The sequence below is a fragment of the Ziziphus jujuba genome, chromosome 9, assembly GCF_031755915.1.
Source record: "Ziziphus jujuba cultivar Dongzao chromosome 9, ASM3175591v1".
Taxonomy (NCBI): Eukaryota; Viridiplantae; Streptophyta; class Magnoliopsida; order Rosales; family Rhamnaceae; genus Ziziphus; species Ziziphus jujuba.
This window is the reverse complement of record NC_083387.1, coordinates 3,401,992-3,410,594: the sequence shown is the minus strand read 5'-3', so window position 1 is coordinate 3,410,594 and position 8,603 is coordinate 3,401,992.

Below are 8,603 nucleotides of genomic sequence, written 5' to 3'. Positions count from 1 at the left end.
TTGGCTAGCTATACCGCCTTCAATATTTTCATTAGTTTAATTTTCATTATACTTACACTTGGCTGGGTTTGCCGCCTCTATTTTATTTTGTCATTTTCATTTCCTTCCGCTTAATCTTATTCTACTCTGTTTTTATCTTTGTTCTTCTTGTTGTATACTCTACCTTCTCCCTTGTTGGTATCAGAGCCATAAGTGTTCCAATCTATATGCTTGTTTCTTCTTTTAGCACCCGTAGAGTGTTATATCTGCTTAATTCATTCATTTCCTTATCTTAATTTCTAAAGCTTTATTTAGCCAACTTTATTGTTGTCATTCGTGTTCGTCCCTAGCTGAACAGTAAATGGTCCGTGTCTGAACAATAAGTCCCAGGTGAGGCATGAGAGGAGCGGTCTGAGAGGTCAAGCGAAGAGAGCAATCATATGGCAATAGTAAATTTGAATTAATAGAGTTTTAAAAATTAAAATTTGAAAATGGATAAATTATTTAGATCTAATTCTTCTACTAGTTCTAGATTAAGTACCAGCTCTAGGTCATTACTTACAGGAAATCAAATACCAGATATAGTTAATGAAGAACATATTAGTTATCCTTCTTGTAGTCCCTCTTGTAGTGAGTCTGTCTTTAGTAAATCTATTAATAATAATTCTAATATATCTTTAGGTTCATCTAGTAATAAAAAATTCAGATCTATACCAAAATTAAATAATCAAGATGAAAGCTGCCAACAAATCAACACTAATCAATGGAGACCAAACTACAAATATCTAAATCAAGAATTTAAATTAGAAAAACATAAAGATCAATTATTAAATTACCAACGATCACACACTAAAGAACAAAAAGCCCGTATTTTATCTAGTTGGAAAGAAACAATGATAGATCTTAAAACTAATATATTATTTTTTAATTTTCTCGAAGATTATTATCCTTTACTAAACATAAACATATTACCAAAAGAAACAGGAGAACCACCAGATAAATCAACAGTTGTGTCAAGCCACCTCTCTGAAAAACTTACGTCTTCTTCTTCCCGTATAAAACCACTCCTTAATCCTTGTCTAAATACTTTAGATAAACCATCACAAGAAAATTTAGGATCACCTCCTTCAAAACCTAATAACACATGAACCCAAACTTTAATCACCATTCATGATCTACAATCTGAATGTAAATCAATCAAAAAAGAAATAAAAGAATTAAAAATTCAACCTGCATCCTCTAATCAAACTCTATGCCCCCAACCTACACCTAAAAAATGGCACATTCAAATCACCATAATCATTCAAGGTTTTCAATTATCAACTATTGCACTTTTAGACTCTGGTGCAGATTTAAACTGTGTTCAAGAAGGCCTTATCCCTAATAAATATTATACCAAAACAAAAGAAAAATTAAACTCAGCTAATGGTAGTAAAATGGATTTACAATATGAGATTAATCAAATCCAAATCAATCATTCTCCTTTTTATTCCTCTTATCTTATCTTGTTCCAATCTTTTAAACACTCCTGCATTTGCATATTCCAAATATTCAAAAATTTATTTTGCAAAAACTACATATCCCTTTTTACATATCTTTCAAATATTTGCACATTTTCAAAAAATGTTTTCTCTAATCATTTTCATTACAGCATGACTCGCCCCAGCGGCTACATGATAATCAACAGCAATTCTGTTCCAATTTGGAGTGGAGAAATTTCTGAAAAAAATTTCCCAACCCAATTTGAACTAGATACCCCCCAAAAAGCTTTAATCAATTCCATTCGGAACAAAACCCATTTTGAATCACTAGAAGAAAAATCAGATTTTATTCAAACCTTAGAAAACCTTTGTTTTTATCTCCAATCAATCAAACAAAAGCCCGATAGTAAATACTATTCCCATTATATCTTATTCACAGGCCCAAAACCTGGCCTTTATAAAACCTGGTCCCAAATAGCCCATGAAATAGCAAGCCAAATCAATACCCAATACCGAGGTTATTATAGTCTCCAAGAAGCCCTTGAAATCACCCATAGAGAAATAGGCCCAAAAGCCTTTGTTCACCCTTGGGTCCGAATGGATCCAGAGTTTTCCAAAACTCTCCGTTCTGTTCAAAAAATCATCTCTAATCAAGCCTCTAGTTCCCAATCAGCCCAGAAAATGCAACATAATCATCCTCGACCAATCACTGTTGTTGTCAACCCACAACACCCCACTAACCAAATTATCCAAGACCCGCTTGATATCCTCAATATAGAACATCCTTTAGAATTCTTAGTTGATGAACTCAAACATAAAAATCAATGTCTTGAACACCAAATCCAAACCTTACTTCATAATAATGCCATCCACCAACTCCACATTAATCACCTTCAACAAGATCTAGATTATTGGACCAAAAAACAATCTTTTAATCAAAACCAAGCCTCCACCAGCTATCAACCTTCCAACATTCTCATCAACAATCCTTATCCTTTAATCAAAAATTCCACTTTACCATGGAACCCTGCTCGTATCTTTTTCTACCCTAATCAATGGTTACATCAAGCTGGATTACCCAGTGATATTATTTCCCGCATTTGGCAAATCAAAAGAAAACAATTTTATGATGAATTCAATTTTCTTCAAAAAATGCTACGCTCATTTATCCAATCACCCAATACCTGTTCCCGTGGTATGTATGTCTATTCGGAAGCTGCTTTGCATCCTTCCAATATCAAATGTACCACATGTGACCCAGAAAATATTCCCCTGAATCATGTTGGCTGTCCACACCAAATCAGTTATTGCATTCACCGTGTTGGCCTATATGCCCCTACTTTCCATAATTTTATCTACCAAAATAAAACAATCACTTGGCCCACCCTCTTTGACTGGGGATTAGTTGGTACCCTTATATTTACCCATACAGATCAAGCCCAAAACTGTACTGAACTAATCAAAATGGCTATCACTTGCCTCTTTCTACCACACCATTCAGCACCATTAAAACAACAAGGATATATTGCTGCTCACATCACATCCACTCCACCAGAATGGATCCATGGATGGGAACCAGCACGCCACCTAATCACTTTTGAAAAATCAAAGTATGCTACTAATCATTTCCGCCAAGACGAACAGGTACGAAGATGTTCAAGTCCAATCACAAGACAGCTTCGCCATTGGAGAGCTGCAGTATATGGAGATAATTTTAATCTCCAACACATTAATCAAAAATACTTTTTAGCAAAAGAAAATCAATATATAAAATTATATTTACATCAAGGATTCTGTTATGTATGGAATGATGTATTTACATCTTTTCATTACAAAACAATGTATCCGGACCTTGCTGCTATTTACTATAAAATGTTCCAAAAACAAAAAATCATCAATGTAGATGTTGAAAGAATCATCAATAACAATCAAGAATCAGACGATGATATAGACATTGATCCAGATGAAGACGATACCTACCAGTTTGGAGACGAAGAAGATCACAACATCAATAACATGCTGGAAGCCTGAATAATAATCAACATCAGGAATCTTTGACAGTTCAAAGTTGCTTTCAAAATTCCACTCACAAAAGCAGATCACGAGACTTTACTGTTCAATCACTATTCATAAACAGTAAAAGGAGCCGAAAGCATATCACTGTTCAATCAACTGTTCCCGACAGAGCACTGTTCAATCACTGTTTAATCAACTATTCATCAACAGGAATCATGTCCTCCTTTGCCTATATAAAGGAGCCTCATTTTCATTCTAAATCAAGCTTGGAATAACGGACATTTGAGCTAGAGAGAGCTTAGAGAGTTTCTAGCAGATTTCTCCTCTTTTCTCAATCTTCTTCTATCCCAAAAAACTCTGTAATCAATTTATTTATTCTAAGTGTTGAGTGCTTGTAACACTTTGGTTCTTCGTAATCAAGTAAGCATTCATACATTTCATTATTTCAATTATTTATTTTAAGCATTTATTTTAATCATTCATTTCATATTGCTTGGCTGGTTATACCGCCTTCAATATTTTTATATTTTTATTTAATTATTTTAATCCTTTATTTATTTTCATCTCATTATACTTGGCTGGCTTTGCCGCCTTTAACTTTTGTCATTTTCATTTCCTTCCGCTTAATCTTATTCTACTCTGTTCTTATCTTTGTTCTTCTTGTTGTATACTCTACTCTGTTCGTCCCTTGTTGGTATCAGAGCCTAATGCCTTTTGGCATCGGGCTAAATATATCGTCAAATTACCCTATATAAAAGACTTTGATGAAAAGAATATTCCTACTCGGGCCAGAGCCATTCAAATGAATCAAGAATTAATGGAATACTGCAAATCAGAATTCAATGATCTTTTAAATAAAAAATTAATTCGTTCTAGTGAATCCCCTTGGTCTTGTTCTGCTTTTTATGTCCAGAAAAATGCTGAATTAGAAAGAGGATCTCCTAGACTAGTAATCAATTACAAACCATTAAATAAGTGTCTTCAATGGATTAGGTACCCTATTCCAAATAAACAAGATTTAATCAAAAGACTTAATCAAGCTACTATCTTCTCAAAATTTGATATGAAATCAGGATTTTGGCAAATAGAAATCAATGAATCAGATAGATATAAAACTGCTTTTGTTACTCCATTTGGTCATTACGAATGGAATGTAATGCCTTTTGGTCTAAAAAATGCTCCTAGTGAATTTCAACATATGATGAATGATATATTTAATCAATATAATCATTTTACCATTGTCTATATAGATGATGTCTTGGTATTTTCACAATCAATAGATCAACATTGGAAACATTTAAAATTATTTTTAAACGTAATCAAGAAACATGGTTTAGTTGTTTCTGCCTCTAAGATCAAGTTATTCCAAACCAAAATCAGATTTCTAGGTTTCAACATATACCACTCCCAAATCACCCCAATCACTAGAGCCATAGAGTTTGCCAATCACTTTCCTGATGAAATACTAGATAAAAATCAATTACAAAGATTCTTAGGATCTTTAAATTACATTGCAGATTTTTATATGCAATTAAGAATCAAATGTAAACCCTTATTTGACAGGTTAAAATCAAATCCTCCTCCTTGGTCTTACAATCATACAAATCTTGTCAAACAAATCAAAACCCATGTGAAATCACTTCCTTGTTTGGGAATTCCTTCTCCCAATACATTTAAAATTGTTCAAACTGATGCCTCCGAACTTGGTTTTGGTGGTATTCTTCTCCAACAAATCACTCCACAATCACCTGAACAAATTGTCCGCTTCCATTCTGGAACATGGACTTCTTCTCAAATCAATTATAGTACAATCAAAAAAGAAATTTTATCATTAGTATTATGTATATCAAAATTTCAAAATGATTTACTAAATCAAAAATTTTTAGTTCGCATTGATTGCCAAAGTGCAAAATTTATTTTAGAAAAAGATGTTCAAAATCTTGCATTCAAACAGATTTTTGCCCGATGGCAAGCAATCTTAAGTATCTTTGATTTTGACATTGCGTATATCAAAGGAAATCAAAACTGCATTCCCGATTTTTTAACCAGAGAATTTTTACAGGGAAAGAAATCTCTGTGCAGGGTCATAATGCCTCCCAAGAAAAAGGGGTCATCAACCTCGAAGGGATCATCCATCCCTCCTTCTCAACATCACACCCAATCATCCCAAAATCAAAAACTCCCTGATAAGGATCCAATAACCAAAATTCAATCCATAATTCCCATGGACTCAACTCATCTTTCTCAACCTATCCCAATCAGTCAAATCAATTACCAAACCGCTTTGACCAAACCATACAATCCATACAGTTTAATATCTAGCCAACCATTCACCCCTCTTCCCCAATCACAACCCAAATCAACCCCTTACTTTGAAATTGCTAAAAAACTTTTATTCTACATCGAACCTTCTCTTACTAAATTACCTACCATTCCCTAAATCATTAATCAATTCTTACCACCCAATTTCCATTTCATACCAAAATTACCCGGAATAACTTTAAAATACTATACTGCCATTCTCCAACATACCCAATCCGCAACCATAACCCCACTCTTTGATAAAAATGATAATCAAACCATTATTTCCAATAAATTCTGGATCCATAAATTAATCACCCTTGAAGAGTGGAATCAACCAGCCTATAAATCAAAAAAGATCACTACTCCTGGTGATGTTCCTATGATTCCCTATACATATAATTACTATGATTATATTGACGCTTGGGAATATATATTCTATTATCAAAATGAATCATTTTCTCATTCCTGGTTTATCAGTTGGGATTCAAAATTTCAACGAAATTTCCCTAGCTGGTTTTTCCAGTGGTGGTGTGACCATGGTCCTGCAAAGGAACATCTTCCATCACAAATTCAAAACTTAATCAATCATTTTTCCAAAAAATATCAAATCAATTACAAAGAAAATGGATTTCCCATTGAATTAATCTTTATGTCTAAATATAAAGTCTCTTGGATATTTAAATGGCAATATTCTCGAGAACAAGATATTATTCATCGAATCCATTCAGTTAAATGGTGGGATAAATGGAATTTAGACCAAACTCATAAAATGGTCATGGATGAATTTCCTATTTCTCCCCCCAAACTAATCAAATCATCATCCAGTCAAACTTCCAGTAAATCAACCAGATCAAAGAAAGAAATGCTTGCTCATATCCAAAAATTAATTGAAGAAGTTGATCAACTATCAGACGACTCAGAAACATCTGATGAAGCCTCTAGTCAACCTAAAGCAGAATCATCTAAATCAAAAGAACTTTTTGGATCATCCACAAGATGGGCCGACTATCAGGACAGTCAAGACCCATATGATCTGGGTTCTGATTAAAGACTAATCAACAAAAAGAATCTCTGACTCATCAGGAATCTTTGACAGTACAAAGTTACTTTCAAAATTTCACTCACAAAAGCAGATCACGAGACTTTACTGTTCAATCACTATTCATGAACAGTAAAAGGAGCCGAAAACAGATCACTGTTCAATCAACTGTTCCCGACAGAGCACTGTTCAATCAACTATTCATCAATAGGAATCGAGTCCTCCTTTGCCTATTTAAAGGAGCCCCATTCCCATTCCAAAATCAAGTTTTTTCTTTGGAAGTTTTTCTCCCAAGAGTTTTTTACTACTGAAGATAGAGAGAGCTTAGAGAGTTTCTGGCAGATTTCTCCTCTTTTCTCAATCTTCTTCTATCCCAAAAAACTCTGTAATCAATTTATTTATTCTGAGTGTTGAGTGCTTGTAACACTTTGGTTCTTCGTAATCAAGTAAGCATTCATACATTTCATTTTCATTATTTTCAATTATTTATTTTAAGCATTTATTTTAATCATTCATTTCATATTGCTTGGCTGGTTATACCGCCTTCAATATTTTCATTAATCATTTATTTTCATCTCATTATACTTAGCTGGCTTTGCCGCCTTTAACTTTTGTCATTTTCATTTCCTTCCGCTTAATCTTATTCTACTCTATTCTTATCTTTGTTCTTCTTGTTGTATACTCTACACTGTTCATCCCTTGTTGGTATCAAAGAAGAGTGTTATATCAGAGCCATAAGTGTTCTGATCTATATGCTTGCTACTTCTTTTAGCACCCGTAGAGTGTTATATCTGCTTAATTCATTCATTTCCTTATCTTAATTTCTAAAGCTTTATTTAGCCAACTTTATTGTTGTCATTCGTGTTCGTCCCTAGCTGAACAGTAAATGGTCCGTGTCTGAACAATAAGTCCCAGGTGAGGCATGAGAGGAGCGGTCTGAGAGGTCAAGGGAAGATAGCAATCATATGGCAATAGTAAATTTGAATTAATAGAGTTTTAAAAATTAAAATTTGAAAATGGATAGATTATTTAGATCTAATTCTTCTACTAGTTCTAGATTAAGTACCAGCTCTAGGTCATCACTTACAGGAAATCAAATACCAGATATAGTTAATGAAGAACATATTAGTTATCCTTCTTGTAGTCCCTCTTGTAGTGAGTCTGTCTTTAGTAAATTTATTAATAATAATTCTAATATATCTTTAGGTTCATCTAGTAATAAAAAATTCAGATCTATACCAAAATTAAATAATCAAGATGAAAGCTTCCAACAAATCAACACTAATCAATGGAGACCAAACTACAAATATCTAAATCAAGAATTTAAATTAGAAAAACATAAAGATCAATTATTAAATTACCAATGATCACACACTAAAGAACAAAAAGCCCATATTTTATCTAGTTGGAAAGAAACAATGATAGATCTTAAAACTAATATATTATTTTTTAATTTTCTCGAAGATTATTATCCTTTACTAAACATAAACATATTACCAAAAGAAACAGGAGAACCACCAGATAAATCAACAGTTGTGTCAAGCCACCTCTCTGAAAAACTTACGTCTTCTTCTTCCCGTATAAAACCACTCCTTAATCCTAGTCTAAATACTTTAGATAAACCATCACAAGAAAATTTAGGATCACCTCCTTCAAAACCTAATAACACACGAACCCAAACTTTAATCACCATTCATGATCTACAATCTGAATGTAAATCAATCAAAAAAGAAATAAAAGAATTAAAAATTCAACCTGCATCCTCTAATCAAACTCTATGTCCC